The sequence below is a fragment of the Hyaena hyaena genome, unplaced genomic scaffold (genome assembly GCF_003009895.1).
Source record: "Hyaena hyaena isolate Hyena2069 unplaced genomic scaffold, ASM300989v1 scaffold_1687, whole genome shotgun sequence".
Taxonomy (NCBI): Eukaryota; Metazoa; Chordata; class Mammalia; order Carnivora; family Hyaenidae; genus Hyaena; species Hyaena hyaena.
This window is the reverse complement of record NW_024082322.1, coordinates 125,213-145,537: the sequence shown is the minus strand read 5'-3', so window position 1 is coordinate 145,537 and position 20,325 is coordinate 125,213. Positions and strand designations below refer to the sequence as shown.

Here is a 20,325-nt window from a genome sequence, read left to right as displayed (position 1 = left end):
TGATAGCTCAGAGCCTGGAGCCTGCTTCAGATTCTGTGTCTCCCTCTCTCTCTGCTCCTCCCCCATTGACGCTCTCTCTGTCTCTCTCTCAAAAATAAAGATAAAAGAAGGAAAAAAGTTTTAAAATCCTCTGTCTGATTCAGTTTTCTCTCTTGAAATTCTTTTTCCTGCCCCAGACAGGATAAGGTCCTGCTTGCTGGTTAAGTATTTCTTTTTTTTTTTTTTAATGTTTTATTTATTTCTGAGAGAGAGAGACAACATGAGCAGGGGAGGGTCAGAGAGAGAGGGAGACACAGAATCTGAAACAGGCTCCAGGCTCTGAGCTAGCTGTCAGCACAAAGCCCGACACAAGGCTGGAACCCACGAACCGTGAGATCATGACCTGAGCCAAAGTCGGACGCCTAACCGACTGAACCACCCACGTGCCCTGCTGGTTAAGTATGTCAAGTGATCAGTGATCACCTAGTTGGAAGCATTCATCACACTAGGCCTGATAAAGTGTAGCTCAGAAAAACATGAACTTAAAAGAATGAGTTCTGCAGAAGATTGCATGAAGTGATGTGTACATACAGTGCTTTCTAAATAACTGTCTCCTGCAAAGCACTAAATGGCTTTGATGTTATCCTCAATGAATGATCCTTCCCAGAATGTCTGGTCCTCTATGTAATGAGGCTGTTTTATTTAGTTTATTTTAGCACATTTCTACAGGATAGGTAACTTGTTACTACAATCGAATTAAAAGTAAAATATTTGTACCAACTATAATGGTTATACTTGGTACTGCTTCAAAACCAAAAAAAAAAAAAAAAAATTAAAGTTAGGTTATTTTTTCTTCTCTTGTCTCCCTTATGAAGGCAATAAAAGAACGGAAAGCCAGTGTGCTGTAACTGGAAAATTAATCACATCAAATATTCTCTTATACTAATCAAGTTAAAAGTCTAGAATTAGCTTATATAAAACAGATGTTTACATTCTTATTCTTTTGGTACTAATGTCAAGAGAAGAAAGCACAGAATAACTATGTCATGGCGTACTTCGGGGAATGTAACACTCTGCTTTTACTTTTTGTAATGAAGCCCCAAAGCCTGTGGTCAGCAAGGGGGACAGCCCCAGAAGAAGGCAAAGCACCAGGGCCCAGGTCTCCTACTCCTTACAGTCAAAATTCCCATCGTCTGGAATGGAATGGGAAGTAAGTTGCCTAAGGAGGAGAAAACTGGCTCTCAGCGAGGGGGAAAAGACACAGGCACCATGTGGCTGGTAGCTGGTCCAAAGGGAGCCTCCCTTTTGGCTCAGCCAGTGTCCTGGCTCTTTAGGACTTGTGATTCTGGTTTGTGTTTCAGTTGTGATCATCTCTATAAGGACCTCAGCTATCCACCCCTTCCCCAAATAAAGACTGAGAGGACTACAGGCTGTCCTCATGCTACTTGAGAAGAATAGTTTAAAGTCTAAGTGAACACTTAATGGAAAGAGCCTGAACCGAGAATGCCTTTGCCTCACTTCCTGAAAAAAATGTTGAAGAAATTAAAATGTATCCTAAACGACCTCTCCAGATGTCCTCCCACACCTCCATCCTCTCTCACAGGTAGCTTCTGTCCCCGTAAAGTCAGGACCCTGGCAATATCCACACATCTGGTCTTTTCTGCCACCTTATCCCAATTCAAAAGCTAGAAAGGATTTTAGAGATCATTTTTCTACCCTGGGGCCTTCATTTTGCAGAGAGAAACTGAGGCCCAGAAAATGACTTGTCCCAGATCTCATAAACTTTTGAAGTAGTGCTGGCAGTCTGTTTCGAACCTGTAATCATTACTCTTCCACCTCACCAGATGGACTAGCTAATAATCGTTGAGTGCTTACTATGTCCAAGGCACTATTAAGTGCTTTACATGTATGCACACATTTAATCACCTTTAACTCTTACTCGAAAACTGTAAGGTTGCTAATAGAATGATCCCCACTTCACAGAAGAGGAGATTGAAGATGAAGTTCACACAAAGAAGCTAGACCATCTGTCATGATCTTCACACCTTCTTCCTCTTCACGTTTATTCTCCTCCCTTTGTCTCCTATTCACATTGTCCCTGTTATTTTACAATAAAAGTGAACATTCTAAGAATGAGACTTTGAAATATATCACTGCTTTACAGTATACTTCAGAGTCTTGGCATTAATATAATAGCACCCTTACTATATAGGCCTTTTCAGGAAAAAAGAAATGATACCATAGTCTTGGCTTCTTTTGCTTTGTGAATTATCCATGAAACATTCTTTGGCCTTGAATGAGTTTTTCCTGCCTGTAAGCCTATTTCTGAGCTCTCTCCCTCATTATTTATCAATTCAAACTAATTTTATAGTTTTCCCACAATGCTATGAATTCCTTGAGAATAAAGGGCTGTGCTTGGTTCACTTTTATAAGCCCATAGTGCCCAAAACACTGTAGGGATTCAATAATATATAATGAACTGCTGAATGTATAATGATTAATAATAATGATAATAAAAGTAACAGCCATCTAACAAGTATCTTAACATACATGAATATATGAACTCATCTGCATGAATAGTCACAATAACCTTGTAAGATATATATTACTTAACTGTTTAAGAGACAAGCAAAATAACTCAGAACATCAAGCAACTTGCCCCAGATCACATCAGTAGCATGTGATACAGCCAGGAGTAAAACCTAGATCTTCCAGCACTCTTTCCAAAACACTCCATTGCCACCATGCAAAATAATTTTATTACTAGCCCCAATATGACATTTTTATGAAAATAAACATTCTGTAGAGAAAATTTAGCATTATAAGGCTAATATACTTAGTTAGAACATCTTATTAAATCTTTTAAATGTTTATTTTTGAAAGAGAGAGAGAGAGAAAGAGAGAGAGAGAGAGAGAGCACGGGCGGGTGCGAGAGCACACTATGCGCAAGCTCACAAGCAGGGGACCGACAAAAAGAGACAGGGACAAAGGATCCTAAGTAGGATCTTTGCTGTCAGCACAGAGCCGAATGCGGGGCTCAAACTCAACAAACCATGAAATCATAACCTGAGCCAAAGTCAGAAGCTTAAGTGACTGAGCCACCCAGGCGCCCCTAAACCATCTTATTTATGCAAAAATTATCTTTACTTACCTCCAGAGAGATAATTAAAGGGTTGTAAAAGTAAGGACAACTTAGCAGTAAGCAGCTTAAAAAAATGGTTTTTCAAAAAGGGAATGGAGAAAGCTGTGAATATCTAGCCACTCACCTGTTGATTAGAAGAAAACATCCATTAGTGCTTGTGACCAGTCCCTATTAACCATCAGGGGCTATGAAGAAGGGGAAGATTGATGTTCCAATATGGATTTACTTGATATGGAAAAATATGAAAAGCATGAAAGTCCAGTTCAGGTGGTAGATATAATCCAATTCCTATTTTGACCTTTATTCTAAGTATGATTTTTTTAAGAGTGAAATCTTTCTTCTCTTTTTATACACACCTTCCTCCCACATCTCCAAAGTACGGGCTTTCCTAGGCTAAGGCTTTGATTACAGATGTAAAGATGTGTCAGAATTCAGGGAGGGGAAAGAGCTTTGAAAAATCAGAAAACACCTACTATTCTAGACAGCTGGGAATCTGTCCTAATTTTCAAAAACAGAAGAAAAATTCTAACTTCTCTTCTTATCTTACATTCCAACATTTAACAACTCTCTTTATCAGAATATTTCCCCCTTATATTTCTTCTAATATAATTTAAGCCTCTTTCTTCTTTTTCCGTTTTCAGAAGAACTACAGCTGGTCACAATCTTCCACATACTTTTTTTCTATGCCGATTAATGAAAGAGGAGAAGTGTTGACTTCAGTAATAATAAATTGGGTTCAACTTTCTGCCTTCACTTTTTTATTTAAATACCTTAGTCTTATTCAAAACACATCAATCAAAATATAATAAGCAAGTCCAGGTTCCTCTAAGGATATAAGGGAATATTTCATGAAAACTGATTTTCTTTGTTTCTTTTTTTTATTTTCAGCCATACTCAGTTAAAAATCTTTGTTTAAATTATTTTAATGTTTTTTAGTTATTTCTGAGAGAGATAGAGAAACAGCGTGAGTCGGGGAGGGTCAGAGAGAGAGAGGGAGATACAGAATCTGAAACAGGCTCCAGGCTCTGAGCTAGCTGTCAGCACAGAGCCCGACTCAGGGCTTGAACCCACGAACCATGAGATCATGACCTGAGCTGAAGTTGGACGCTTAACCGACTGAGCCACCCAGGTGCCCCCCGCCAAAAAAAATCTTTTTTTTTTTCCTTAAGTAAAAAGGATGACAATGCTGGGGCATCTGGGTGGCTTAGTTGGTTCAGCATCTGACTCTTGATCACAGCTCAGGTGATGATCCCACAGTTTGTGAGATCCAGCAAAAGCCAATTGAAAGAACTCCCAGCGGTCAAAGCTGGAACAATTTAAGCAACAAAATAACAAAACATTGATTATAATCCATTGTGTGAAATAAGTATCATGGAGCCCATTAGGATGCAAATAAATTGAATGAATAAACAAGTAAATGATCTTTTCCCATACAGAAGAGTTCTAAGTGATATATGTACATAACCCCGTATCAAAAAGATGGAGGATAAATACCCACCCCTCAAATGTGGGCTGCACATAGTAACTAACCCCCAAGAGATAGTAACTTTACAGAGGAGGAACCTGGCCACTGCTAACTCCCCCAGGTGATCAAGGTTAATTAACATCAAGAGTAAAAAGTCACATTGATAGCACATACTCTCTTTTTTTTTTTTTTTTACAAATAGTTTATTGTCAAGTTGGTTTCCATATAACACCCAGTGCTCATCCCCACAAGTGCCCCCCTCCGTGCCCATCCCCCTCTCCCCCCACATCCATCAGTCCTCAGTTTTGGTCAGCATTCAAGAGTCTCTCATGGCTTGCTTCTCTCCCTTTCCCCCACCATTTCCCCCCTTCTTCTCCCCCATGGTCCTCTGTTAAGTTCCTCCTAATCCTCCTATACGTGCAAACATATGGTATCTGTCCTTCTCTGCCTGACTTATTTCGCTCAGCATAACACCCTCAAGGTCCGTCCATGTTGCTACACATGGCCAGATTTCATTGTTTCTCATTGCCATGTAGTATTCCATGGTATAGATAAACCACATCTTGATCCATTCATCCGCTGACGGACACTTAGGCTCTTTCCCTGTTTTGGCTATTGTTGAGAGGATAGCACATACTCTCCATATGATGTGATGAGAAAAGCATCTGTCGTCTTCCTTTTAATAATCTCCTCGAGACTTCTTGTCATGGTCTAGAGAATCCTAATGTGCAATATGCTATCCTGGATGGGATTCTGGAATAGGAAAGGAAAATTCGGCAAAAACTGAGCAAATATGAACTAAGCATGGTGCAAGTTCAGTTAATATTTAGTTAATAATGGTTCACCAGTTATAACAAATCTATCATAACAATGAAAGATGTTAACTCTAAGGGAAACTGGCTATAGATGAGAAAGGAACTTTTTTTTTAATCTTCCTTTTTTTTTCTTTCATAGTTTATTGTCAAGTTGGTTTCCATATAACACCCAGTGCTCCTCCCAACAAGTTCCCTCCTCCATGCCTATCACCCCCCTTCCCTTCTTCCCCACCCCCATCAGGCCTCAGTTTGTTCTCAGTATTCAAGAGTCTCTCCTGGTTTGCCTCCCTCCCTCTCCCCCACTATTTTTTCCCCTTCTCCTCCCCCATGGTCCTCTGTTAAGTTTCTCCTGTTCCACTTATAAGTGAAAACATATGGTATCTGTCTTTCTCTGCCTGACTTATTTCGCTCAGCCTAACACCCTCGAGTTCTATCCACATTGCTACAAATGGCCAGATTTCATTCTTTCTCATTGCCATTTAGTATTCCATTGTATAGATAAACCACATCTTCTTGATCCATTCGTCAGTTAATGGACATTTAGGCTGTTTCCATGATTTGGCTATTATTGAGAGTGCTGCTATGAACATTGGGATACATGCACCCCTATGCATCAGCACTCCTGTATCCCTTGGGTAAATTCCTAGCAGTGCCATTGCTGGGTCATAAGGGATAGAAGGGAACTTTCTATACTGTCTGCACGATTTTTCTATAAATCTAAAACTATTGTAAGATAAAAAGGTTATTTATAAAACAAATAGCATAAGTAGCCCTCAAACCATTTTTAGTGAGGCATGAATAAGGTACCATCAAGAAATCCAACTAATTTTTATTAGTCATTTTGCCATTCACACAATAAAATGAATTAAATAATTCATGGTAATTCGTGAGTACATTTTATCAGCAGAGTCATGTCTTGCACTTAAAAGACTGAACATCTGAAAGAAATTCTATTGGGCCTATTGGAAATCAGACTAACGGCATTATGTACCATAAATAAACATTGAAAATGTACCCTAAAGCAATAATGCTACTGTCGCTCACTGCCATATGGCAAATCATTGCCACTTAGGCAAAACTTAGAAAGTATAGTGTTATTACTGAAACACTAAGGATGGAAGAGATCCATGATTCTTTTTTTTAAATTCTATAATAAATTGCAACTGCTACCTCAATCAGAACAGCACGCCAATGCAACCAGAGTTACTAGCTTGTGTACCGCTCAGTTTCACTATGGTGTTGGCGACAAACTCCAGCCCAATAACAATTTGTGGACTTGGAGCCACTAGGCAGTGTAGTACAAGCGTGTGCCACCCAAGAGAGCATAAACCTAATCTCTTCCCCGGAAAAACTGCCTAAACAGAACACCTTATTGATGACAGATCAGGTGTGTTATTTTCTTATGGAACTTGAGCTGCATTGGCCTATAAATGACCCTGGTGGGCAAACTTAGCTGAGACTTGATGGACAAAATCTTAGCCAAATCCTTCCACTCACACTGTGGCTAATCCCAAGTCCCTCAGTAGAGGATTTTCTGTACTGCATTGAAAACATCTCTGCAAATTTCTTTTGCTGTGACTTATAAGCTGGCCAAAAAGCTAAACATCAAGAGTGCACAGAAAAAGGTTTCTTCCCACCGGGCTTGTAGTTTATGCCTTAAAGTTGATTTTCTAAACACAAACGCACAATGAATTATTGGAAGCATGAAAACTCATTCAGTCATCCCCAAAGGGTATTTTTTAATGCTAAATATTTAGCTATATGCTGAAACAGAGTATAAAATTAGAACCATATTTAACAGATGTTGAAGAAAAATGGCATTGTGCCAACTAATTCAAACTCCTAACATTGCTGCTATCATCTTACATAAGGAACAAAATAAACAATGATGAAATGACTACACACAAAAAATGACAAAGTAAGATTCAGAGATATCTAGTGTGTAACACATGTACACAGAGTCACAATTTGTGTTCTATCTTTCAACTGAGTTCAGCCCAAAGAAAATCATAATTCTAGTGTTTGTGACTTTAGTTCTCTCAAGTGGCTCATTTCACCCAACCAGCAATTAATCATCAATATTTTAAATTTCCTAATCTTGTTTTTCACAAATCCAGTATCTTTACCAATCTTAAGTAAGCCTCAGAACTCTCCTACGGAAAATTCAGGAAGAGCATTTGTCTTCCACTAAGGCAAAGCTATGAAGACTAAGCTCATTGATTTACAGCTGCCCTAAAATTTGCAGAAAGGCCAGAAACTAGTTTCCAAGGTGGTAACAGAAGCATTACTCAAAAAAAATGACTGCATTCTAAATGAGAGGGAAGTGTGAGAAGTTTTCATCCCTACCCTCAGCTTCGGCCCCAATCTGCACGTGTGTATTTGATCAACATTTATTACTTATAAGTCATTCAACAATAGTCATTGAGAACCTTCTCTGTGCTAAACACTAGGAAAATGCCATAAAGAAATGGTAACCTCCTACCCACATTAAACAGATATCTAGAGCTTTTGTGAGTTTTCTAGAGTTTTCATTAATCTCATCAGAGATGTTGGAGTTTTAATAATCAACATTATACCTTATCTGTGCTTCTACTATGTGACTAGTCTTATTTGCATGGAACAACAACAAATTACAACCCGAGAGTTCTACCAAATAGCTGTTTCATTCTTAATTATTTGGGATCAGAAGAGGTATTAGGAAAAGTGTGAAAACTAATATTGCCCTCTGCTGGCATATCACTCAAGTAAAAACCATTGTGTTCATTTTGTCATTCTACCCAATTCTCAGTCACCGGGGATATATTTTGTCATTAGGAGATTAGGGTTTGCTTCTTTTTTTTTTTTTTTTTTAATATTTTGTATTTATTTCTGAGAGACAGACAGCGTGAGCAGGGGAGGGTCAGAGAGACAGGGAGACACAGAATCTGAAGCAGGCTCCAGGCTCTGAGCTAGCTGTCAGCACAGAGCCCGATGTGGGGCTCAAACCCACGAACCGCGAGATGATGACCTGAGCCGAAGTCGGACGCTTAACTGACTGAGCCACTCAGGCACCCCAAGGGTTTGCTTCTTATAAGTAATATTTGGAATTCCTTCTGAAACAAAATCCCAAGTGTCTAGGCAGTGATGGTTAACACCATAAGCACCAAAATAAATGGTTTTTAAAATAAAACTCGACCGACATGATAAGACAATGTCTCCCCGCCTAGTGGTTCAAAACCAGGGACATCTTAACTTTACTTTATTAACCCTGAATCTAATTATCCAAGACTCACTTGGTTCCTGCCAACTAGATAGCTCTGAAATTTGAGTGGCCTTTGTCAGCCCACAGAATAGACTGCTGTACTTCTCTTTTGACCATTGAGGTGTATGAAGCTGCTCCAGTTAAAATTTCAGATGGGGCATGAGGTTTGGAGATGGAGATCTCAAGATCTTTGTAGAAACTCTTAGTTTTAGATGATCCTATGTTAATATGCTGAGAGGTTTAATGAAACAAAAGCTCGTTAGTTAAAAGGATTTGAATCATGCTTGGGAGTTGCTTCCATTTTTTTTTAATGAGCTTCTCTTTTTTGATAAATGTAGATGAATTCAAGAAGCTTTTGTTGGGTACCTGAATGGCTCAGTTGGTTAGGCATCCAACTTTGGTTCGAGTCACGATTTTGGGGCTCTTGATTTCAAGCTGTGCTGACAGCTCTGAGCCTGGACCCTCCTCAGATTCTGCGTCTCCCTCTCTCTCTGCCCCTCCCCTGCTTTTTCTCTCTCTCTTACTCTCTTCTCTCTCTCAAAAATAAATAAACATTTAAAAAAGAAGCTTTTGTTGTGAATAGGGGTCTCTTTTTGCATGTTTGTATTTCTAGTACTTAGTGTCATATATATAATACATACTTAAGAAAGGCTTGTTGAATGGGTAAATAAATTGGCCTATTCCCTTTACTGTGTTTAATCAAATCAGTCCTTATTTCACAATAAAATGCTTAAGGTGGAATGTGATATGGTACATAGGAAGAACATACATTTTGGAGTTGGACAAACTTGGACTTAAATCCTAGATTTGATACCCAGCTGAGTGGTAAGAAAGCCACCTGACCTCACAAGCTGCAGCTTTCTCATTTGTAAAATAAGAAACACTCTACTTTCTTCCTGTGTTGTTGTAAGGGATTACATGAGATAAAATTTATCAAATGTCTGACACATAATGAACCTCCAAAAATTTCAGTCTCTTTCTTTTCCATTTAGGTAAACTGCTAACTTCTTTCTTTTTTTTTTTTAATGTTTACTTACTTTTTAATTTTTTGATAGAGCAAGTGACAGTACAAGCAGGGGAGGGACAAAGAACCCGAAGCAGGCTCCAGGCTCCGAGCTGTCAGCACAGAGCCAGTCGCCGGCTTGAAACCCACGAACTGCGAGATCGTGACCTGAGCCGAAGTCAGAAGCTTAACCTACTGAGCCACCCAGGCGCCCGTCTTTTTAATCAGGACTGTAGAATAGATTATACATCCATTTTGAGAAGAGAGTCAAGGAAATGTGTTGTGATTACACTATTCATTTAAATTTTCAAACCTTTCGTTCCACACTAGGAATAAGAATATGTATACAGTGGTCCCTTCTTATCCACAGGGAAAATGCTCCAAGCCCCTGGGTGGATGCCTGAAACCATTCATACCATCAAGCCCAATATATACTATGTTTTTTCCTATACGTAGCTATCTATGATAAAGGTGAATTTATAAGTTAGGCACAGTAAGAGATTAAAAATAATAACTAATAATAAAACAGAACAAGCATAATAATTTATTGTAATTAAAGTTATGTGAATGTGGTTTCTCTCAAAATCTGTTATTGTACTGTACTCACCCTTCTTGTGAAGATGGAAAGATGATAAAATGTCTGCATGATAAGTAAGAAGTGAGGAAAACGAAAGCAGGCATTGTCACCTAGCATTCGGCTGCTATTGACCTATGAATTCCTCAGAAGGAAGATTACCTGACTCCAAACCACAGTTGACCACTTGTAACTGAAACTGCAGAAAGCAAAACCAGGGATCGGGAGGGACTGCTGTATATAAGCTCCCATATTTCGCCTGCTTTAGAGCTTCTTCTGACTTTAAAGTAGGTTACCAATGCTAGAAAAGGCACCAGCAGGATTTATGTTACTTACCATCGTTTTCCAGTTATGTAAAAGTGGAGAAATTATAAGGCCTTCCATGAGATTAATGATTTGCAGCTTTCAAAACGCTTTACTATGTACTCTCTTCCTTCACCCTGACATTAGTCCCTTAAAGTGAAGGAAATAGAGGAGAAGAAGGGGGCTGCCAAATGTGGGAAATAAAACCAGAAGCCCCGTGTTCTGACTTGTCCAGGGCTCATTCCTGACCCATCTGGGATGCACTGAATTGTGTGCTGGCCTCAGGAGCTGCCATCAGTGCCCCCTGCCCTCCACTTTGGGCATTGCATCCTGGAACCGAGCCCTCTCATGTTGCCAATGGGATTGCGGTCTACTAGTTAAAGGAGACAACCAAGTCATGAGTCCTGGGGCTCATTTTTTTGTTTTTTCAGTGACTCACAATGAAACATGTGATGAGTTGTTTGGAATTAACTACTTTTCCAGCGTTTTACAAAGCCTGAAAGCCCTTGGTGTTTTTTTTGTTTTTAACAATTCTGGGGAAGTTCTCAGTTTATTTTCAACATTAAAGATGCTACAGCAAGTGTGAGCAAAATGGAAAAGTTGAAGTTCTTCTGTAGGGCTACAGACTCAAAGTCTCCATTAGAAACAGCTGTGCCTGTAAGTTTTCTTCCGTGATGCGTTTATTGACATTCTTGTTGTGTTGCCAGTGCTAGCTGGTGGCCAGCTGTTCTCGTGATATTTTAATTAAAGAAGCTCCCACACCATCAAGAAATACTCTGTCCAAAGATGTATAACACCTGTCTGCTTCTGTTCCGGTATCAGATCTATCTCCATGTCTAGTCCCAAAAAATATAATTCACTCTTACTTTTGCTGCCCCAAATCCCAAATAAAGTGTATTAAGCTGGGATTGCCTATATATATATATGAAGAGAAGGCTTGTACTTTCAACAGATTCTCAAATGATACATTATTTGGGAAAGGACTAAAGAAGATTGGTTAGATAGGAGACCCCCTTTATATTAATTTTCTTTGGAAATAAAGTAAAAATTGTTTCTTGTCTCAGTCAACAATGGGAGGCTTCTGAGGGTAAGTTAGAGACTAAATAAAGGATAAAAACACAGGATAGGAAAGTTAACTACAAATAGTGTATATGCTATCAAGCAACAGATGATGAATATCTTGAAAAGAGGTAATAAAAAAGAAACTTTATCACCATAGTTTTACCTCTGTGAATATATTAACAGCCAATGTATGTATCAACCTCTAGAAGAGGCTTTCTAAAAGGCAAATATCATCTTTCAAGTTTTTAAGCTTATGCTATATCCAAAAAGAAAATACGTATTTAATTTTAGTAAATAATAATGTATAAGTCAATGGATCATAATTTGCCAGTATGACCTGCTTTTCTCTACTCATCTTTCCATTGACCAAGTAAAGCAGCCAGTTCACAGTCATTGTCCATCTTCCTTCTCTATCATAGTAGAGAAAGGATTTCAGAAGTTCTGAAGTTGTCTTACAAAACCCAACACCAAAATGTGGTATGGTATTGGCCAAACTCATCAATGTATTCCCCCAAATTGCCTTCAAATTTGGAATTTAATAAGAAATCTCATTTCAATTCCTACAGATACACAAGGCATCCTACACTACCCCCCCTTCCTATCCCTACCTCCATTCTATCCTTTCCTTCTTTAGCATTCCTCCTGGCCCTGCCTCTACTCCCCACACCCCCTTGCCTTCTTTCCCCACAAAAACAGAAAGAAAAAAAAAAAACACGAAGTATAGATTTCTGTCAGAGGCAGAGAAATTAGCCCAGGACTTTATTCAATAGCATAATAATTGAAGAAATGTTCTTGGATCTGTGGCCACAATTTCTAGAGACTCACCATTTCCACCTTCTTCCTATTTCTCCTGTTTCCTTTCTCTTTAAGTATCTCTCGATGACTGATTGCTTTAAGAAGCCCTAAGAAAAACCACATTTTGTTGTCACAAATCCAATGCTTCTTATCACCTTCAATTTGGCCAATACTAGCCTTTGAGAAAACAAACAGCAAAAATAAGGAAAGGGAACCATGACCACCTTTTTTTTTTCTCCCCCTTCCACTCTGAAAGAAGAAACTGTTAGACAATGGGAAAGGGGCAGGCAAGCAAGAAAATGGCAGCAAAATATACACACGCACACACCTTGCATGATGGGCAAATTTTGGATTGAGAAAGAATAAATAATTGAATGGTAAAACGAAGTCCATATTAGTAGTGAAATGACAACGCTAACACTTAAATTTGGAGAAGAGTTACAGTTGGCTCACTTCTAGCAAAAATCTCAATTTCTTATCCCTATAGGTTTATTAGCACAAGAACGGAGCACAGTCAGGCTGTAAAAAGTTACAGCTTTCAAGACAAAAGTGGGTTCTACAATAAAATGTGTAAACTTTGTTTCTTCAATGCCTGAGGCACTGTCTCCAGAAGTGTTTTTAGCCTAGTATTATGTGCACATACAGAATATCAAAATAAAACTTTAAGTGGGAAATTTAATAAGGTTCATACTTTTTTAAAGAAAACTGGTTTTAGTGTGAGATGCACGCCAGTGCTCACATTCTATATGATTTTTCCCAGTGGTGGTAAAAGTGTTTACACTTACTATGTGGTTCAGGAAAAGTTAATAATTAGTTCAAATTTGTACGATATTTCTGTATTATGTCAAATCTAACAAAATTCAGTCAAGATTTACAGAAAACTCATCAAATGTTTTAAGACTTCCTGAAATTCCATCTCCTCCACAAAGACTTGCCTCAGTAAGGTAGCAATTTCCTGCCTTCTTACCCTATCCTTGTCTTCTCAGTATAACATTCATAAATCTGAACCCATTTTAAGTGCTTTAAGGGAAACGATGGAGCTAGGCCAGAAGACCAAAAGATATGTGAAGCCCTGATTTTCAAAGGAGTGGGGAGCAGGAGAAACAAAATATAAGGTCTATAAAGCTAAAGGCTTTATCTTACTTTTTTATTGCCAGTACCTAGTATAGTGTCTGTAACATGAATGAGTAAACAAATGAATGGAGAAACATTGAAAGAGATTCGGAAAACCATAGACTGGCAAATATAACATCTACCTTTTCTTGAAATGCCAACTATGTCAACGAATTATTCACCCTTTAAAAAGAAAGGGAGCCTGGATTCACTGAAAACAAATCATGTCATGCTAACCCCATCAGGATTTTACTCTTTGCTCTGATCAACTTGGATCAAAACATAATCAGCATACTCATCAAGTTTGTGAATGTCACAAAATTGGTGAGGACAGTTAATACACTAGATAATACATGGGGCACCTGGGTGGGTCAGTCGGTTAAGCGTCTGACTTGGGCTCAGGTAATGATCTCATGGTTCGTGGGTTCGAGCCTCGCGTTGGGCTCTGTGCTGACAGCCAGCTCAGAGCCGGGAGCCTGTTTCAGATTCGTATCTCCCTCTCCTTCTGACCCTCCCCTGCTCACGCTGTTCTCTCTCTCTCCCTCTGTCTCTCTCTCTCTCTCTCCCTTCCTCAGAAATAAATTAAAAAAATTTTTTTAAATACACTAGATAATACAATGGGGTTTCTACTTTACCTCAAAGGTCTGAAAAATGGTTTGACAGCAATCTGTTTAAAATTTAACAAAGAAAAGTGTAAACGTCTTCAGATTCATGAAAACAATTGCAAAATTCAAGGTGAGAGAATCTGGATTCAATGATGTGAAGAATACGGTATGGTGGGGTATGGTGAGGTATGGCACCACATGAAAAAAACAATGCAAAGGTTTCAACTGACCTCCCCGCTCAGTATGAGCTAGTGATGTGAGATGGCTCCTAAAAACGTTAATGTAAATTACATTATTAATAGAAATATTCTATACAGATCATAAGAGCAAATAGTCCACTGTATTCTGCTTTAGACAGAATCCATCTTTGCCCTCTGATGTGACACTTTAACAGAAATGCTGACCGAACAGAGAGCACTGAGAAGAGCATGACCAAAATGGTGAGGAGATTTAAAGGCACATCAGATGATGAACATTTAAGAAATTTGGGGCATTCAAGATGAGGGAGATGAATATTAACCATCAGGTTTGTTTTTACTTATTCATTGGACTTAAAGGCACAAGAGTATAGTAATCATAATACTTGGTTTAAGACACATTCTCTTCATTGATCCACAAATGTTCTTGTTTATTTTTATGTTTGATTATTTGCTGGTGTGTTTTTAATGATGTAGCAAGATCCCGTGAACCCACCAGCCTAAAAGAAATCAAGAACTTGGCAATAACTTACTTCCACTTCTGGTAGTGGCCACAAGGTGGCTCTGGCAGGTGGCCACAAAGATGGCTCCCATTCCTCCAGTATGATATTGAAATTCTAACAGTGGAGTGGTGAGGCCTACGTACCTTCCTCTTGAAACTAGACCAATGTAACTGCCTTGACCAATAATGTCTGGCAAAAGTGACTTATGTGGCTACACTAGGTCATAAGGGTGACCTGCACTTCTGCTTTTCTTGCTTGGGATGCAGCCATCATGCTGTGAAGAAATGCAAATTAGCCCACACTGAGAATCCATGTGGAGAGGCCACATTTAGGTGTTCCAGCCATTAGCCAACATCAACAGCTAGACATCCCCAGATGAATCCAGTTCCCAACTGCCAAAATCTCAGCCAGTCCTTCCAATCTTGTGAACTGGGGCTCAGACATCATGGAGCAAACCCAAAATATCCACATCGTTTCTTGTCCCGATCTCTGATGCATAGATTCTGTGAACAGTATTAAATGGTTGTTTTATGACACTAAGTTTTGGGTGGTTTTTCACACAGCAGTAGTAACTGGACACCAGTATGTGGTCATCACCTGGCATTTCCCTGTTGCACTCAACTTAAACCACCTCTTGTCTGTTGTGTTTTATCTATCTTTCATTTCATCTATTATAATTAGATCTCATCTTCAAGGAAGCCTAAAAGTATAGTCTTAATTTTATTTTTTACTTTATAAAAGGGTATTATATTTAATGTATGCGTTTGGAACTTATTTTTTCATTTAACATTACATTCATATTATCCATCCTTATTGCTATTGTTCAATAATTTTGACTGCTAAATAACGTTCCACTGGATAAATATATTCTCATGTCTACTCTCCTGTCAATGGGCTGTTAGGTTTTGCTAGAGTTTTGCTAGTATGAATAGTGCTGCCAAGAACATTCTCATATATACCTCCTGGAGTATTTATACAAAAGTTTATCTTGGGAATAAAAGTAAGAAGGAGACTACTAGAAAGCAGGATATGTAAATATTTGGTCAAATATCTTTAAAAGTGTGGTAATGAAGAGGACTACAATTAAGGTATAATATAAAGAACCAGACCTAGACTCAGATGACTTTCGAGAAATCCAAGTTTTGCAGCTCAAAGATCATATGACCATAGACCATTCATTTTGTTAACCTATAAGAATTTCTATTGAGATTTAATTTGAAAATATGAAATCTCTTTATAAATTACACTGATAAAAATATGGCACTATTTGTAAGAACAGATGTATTGGTTTCATGTGTTACTGCAGGAAAAAAAAAAATTAGGACCAAAGGCTGAAAGCTACACTAACTCAGATTTCGTACCAAAGATAAAAAAGAACTTTTAGCAATTTCACCTACCCAAAAACAGAACAAGATTCTTGGAATGTTTAAGACTGGGTCTGGGATCTCTCTGCAATACTAGGTCAGGCAGGTGCGTGGAGAGGGTCACAAGGAAAGAACGATGGCTAGGCTTCAAGACTAAATAGATGTGAAGGATTCTTAGCCAAGAAGCCAAGAACAGAAGCATGAGCAATGGGACATACCCAGGCAAATCATTTAGCTCTTTCAGTTACACTGTGTGTTATGAATTGAATCATGACCACCCCTACCCTCCCACTCCTCACACAAAAAAAGATATGTTAAAGTCCCAACCCCTGGCACCTATAATGTGACACTATTTGGAAACAGGGTCTTTGCAGATGTAACCAAATTAAGATGAGGCCATTCGGTTTGGCCTTTGATCCAATATAACTGTTATCCTTATAAGAGGGGAAGACAGCCATGGGATGAGAGACACCAAAAGAAGCAGATATTGAAGTTAGGCTGCACAAACTAAAGGATATCTGGAGTGACCAAAAGCTGAAGTTAACAAGGAGGGATCCTTCTCTAGAGGCTTCACAGGAAGTGTGGCTTTGCCAACACCTTAATTTCAGTATTCTAGTCTCCAGAACCGTGGGAGAAGAAATTTCTGCTGTTTGAAGCCACCCAGTTTGTGATAATTTGTTATGGCAGCCCTTCAAAATAACACACTTAGTCATTAAGAGTCCACAAAGGCATAGACAATTCCCTATGATTAGACAGTTGTAAGGCAGGGATGCTGTAAAAGAGATAACTTCACTGACAGAATTTGGACATGATGCTCCCTAAAGGTCCCTCCTGACTCTGTGATTCCCCATCGCACTGATCCAGTAAGATTCTCACACCAAGAGACATGTAGAATAGATATGCAGGTTGCAGTTAATGGGTTAGAAAGGGTAGACAAGGTGTCCTACACATGCATTCATTTAAACCCCACAAATCTTCAATCAGATGTGCTCAGTTCCCACGATAACATAGGTGTCTATATATCTCTACCCATTAGTGCCAACGTTCTCTTCTGGCAAGATGCAGGAAAGGGACAGTGATAGATTAACTCTGTGGTAACTATTAGGGATAATTACCTACAGAAAAAGTGGAAAAGTAAATATGAATTTGAAAAATTTGTTTTTCTCAAGTATTTTGTCCTGCCAAGAAATTTCTTTCTTTTTTTTTCTTTTTTTTCTTTTTTCCTGCCAAGAAATTTCTTGCCTGGAGATTAAGGGGGAGGAGGAGAAAGACGGAAGGAAGGAAGGACTTTAAGGTATATAACACCAGTTCCTGAATTGAGTGCCTGGAGTCAGAAAGTCCCAATTATTAAACTAATCTCTGCACTATCATAATAATAAAGCAAGAAAATGATTTTCCAAAAATTAGAAGCTACCAACGATACATTTATCTCAATGATATGTTCACAGTGCTTTAGGAAAGCTATGAATGGTACATGATTCACATCTCTAATCTATGTTTCTGTTCAATATTTGCATAGTTTTACAAATGTCAATATGTTCTTACATTTACATAGTCTCTCATGGATTATAAACTCTGAAAGGGGAAGACACTCTATTTTGCAGATAGACTATGCCACCAGGCATTTGGAGATTCCTAAATTAGAACAAATAGTATTTAGTTAGTATCATAGTGTTTTGTCTGTAAACCAAGGGTGCTTTTTTTATAAGCTAGCTCAAAAGGCGAAGCTCTTTTTTAAAATCTTTTTTTAATGTTTATTTATTTTTGAGAGAGAGAGAGAGAAAGACAGAGCACAAGCAGGGAGGGGCAGAGAGAGTGGGAGACATAGAATCTGAAGCAAGCTCCAGGCTCCCAGCTGTCAGCACAGGACCCTACCTGGGGCTCAAATCCATGGACTGTGAGATCATGACTTGAGCTGAAGTTGGATGCTTAACTGACTAAGCCACTCAGGTACACCTAAGCACTTTTTTAAAAATGTTTATTTATTTCTGAGAGAGAGAGAGAGACAGAGAGAGAGAGAGGGAGACAGTGAGACAGCAAACAGGGGAGGGGCAGAGAGGAGGGAGGAAAGAGAAGATCAGAAGCAGGCTTTTCACTGATAGTAGTGAGCCCAATGTGAGGCTTGAACTCATAATCCATAAGATCATGACCTGAGCCAAAGCTGGATGCTCAATCGACTGAGCCACCCAGATGTCCCCTAAGGGTGCTTTTTAATCTCCCGCATAGAGGTGTGTTGATTAAATAAGACAAGAACAAGGCACTTGCACAGTAACCATCAGTAAATCTCCATTAAATATCAGCTGCAGGTATCATTGGAGACAAGTATTGAGAGTCAGTATTTGTGCTTAAAACTAAATGTGGAAAATGCTAACATGTTTAGCCCTACAATGAAATGCTGACACATGGCAGAGGGCAGAGTAACCTCTATAAAGCACAGGCTTGGAGCCCAAAAATTGACCATGGTTTAGACCATGGCTCTTCTACCTGGTTAGCTATACGACCTCAGATAAGTTGTCTAGCCTCCTTATCATCAGTTATCTTACCACACAAGTTATTTTCAGGGTCAGTATATGAGTATTAGATATAGTATTTATAAAATATCTAAAGTTATACAGTGAGCATTTGATAAATAGTAATAAATCCAAGGGGTCTTTAGGACATACTGTCTCATCTCAAAGGGTTCCTCTAAGTATTTTCCATTCTTCTGGATACAACTCTTATTTCATCTAATAATTTGAATTCTTTTTCCATATCATTATATACATATTTATGTCATGTCTATATTACTAAAAAATATCATACAAATCATTTTTATTTTTTTATTTTTTTTAATATTTTTTATTTATTTCTAGGAGAGAGAGAGAGAGAGAGAGAGAGAGAGAGAGACAGCGTGAGCAGGGGAGGGTCAGAGAGAGAGGGAGATACAGACTCTGAAATTGGCTCCAGGCTCTGAGCTGGCAGTCAGCACAGACCCCGACGTGGGGCTCGAACCCACGAACCGTGAGATCATGACCTAAGCGAAAGTGGGACGCTTAACCGACTAAGCCACCCAGGCGCCCCCATACAAATCATTTTTAAACATTAAATGCCTTCTTAAGGTAAAGTATCCAAAACTGGAAAAAGGCAAAAAAAAAAATGTAGATGGCAAGTCCTGCCAGTATCATACGAGTTGAAAGCCCATCCACAGATTATCTAGGAGATGTCATTGTTTAATTTACTGTTTACTGCTAATTACAGGTCTCAGACTTAGTGATCTTGTCATGAAATACATAGGCATTTGTCCAGTAGAGAAGCAAATAATGTGTTTTGTGAAACTGATAATCCCAAAGGTGATGGCTATTGCCCTGTAGGATATTAACCAGTTTTTTTGTATTTAGTTCAATAATGCTTTCCTAACATTTATTTATTAAATTGCCTATAAGTATCTTGTCTTCAAATGCTCTTTGACCCAGTCTTTTTTTTTTTTTTTTTTTTTAGGTTTGCTCGTTTGTTTGTTTGTTTGTTTTGAGAGAAACACAAAGTGCGAATGAGGGAGGGGCACAGAAAAGGGGAGAATTTCTGCACTGTCAGTGCAGAGCCCATGTAGGACTCGAACTCTTGAAACTGTGAGATCATGACCTGGGCTGAAATCAAGAATTGGACGCTCAATTGACCAAGCCACCCAAGCACTCCTCTTTGACACAGTCTTAACATTTTCCCAATACCCTCACTAATAAATGAGTGAATAAAATCTTTGACATGTGTTCATTTTATATTTGCATATGAGGCATAATTTTAATTTTCTAAAAATTATATGTTAGCCGCCCTGGGAAAGCTTATTAGGAAATCAATTACCGTAATCTTTTACAAAATGAAAAACTCTTTGGCAATGTGAATTATCACTTTCTAATTCATCTGTTAAATCAGTTCAGAGTTTTCCTGTTTTCTTATAGCTGGGCATTCTTGTGTTCAAGCCACTGGCATGATCAATTACAGCTGCCACTTGCAGCCGCGAGATAAGTTGGCAGAAATTCCAAGATCTCTTATACAACTGTATTCGCAATGAATTCAAAATTGCTGTAACAATTGCTATCAGCTTCCCTTTCTTTGCTTATTCCAATCTCCATTAATGGTCTGAGAGATAAGGCTCATGTTACCACCCGCTCACAATGTCTGGCTACTTCA

At 38.6% G+C, this 20,325-nt stretch overlaps 1 long non-coding RNA gene across 1 annotated transcript in view; it reads right to left on the bottom strand.

Annotated features, from left to right (window-relative positions):
* Positions 1–5,171: 5,171 nt before the first annotated feature.
* Positions 5,172–20,325, bottom strand: part of LOC120226423 — a 137,874-nt gene continuing 122,720 nt past the window's right edge. The window contains exon 3 of the long non-coding RNA XR_005527013.1: positions 5,172–5,339. This is a non-coding gene — a long non-coding RNA (uncharacterized LOC120226423). The remainder of the gene's footprint in view (positions 5,340–20,325) is intronic.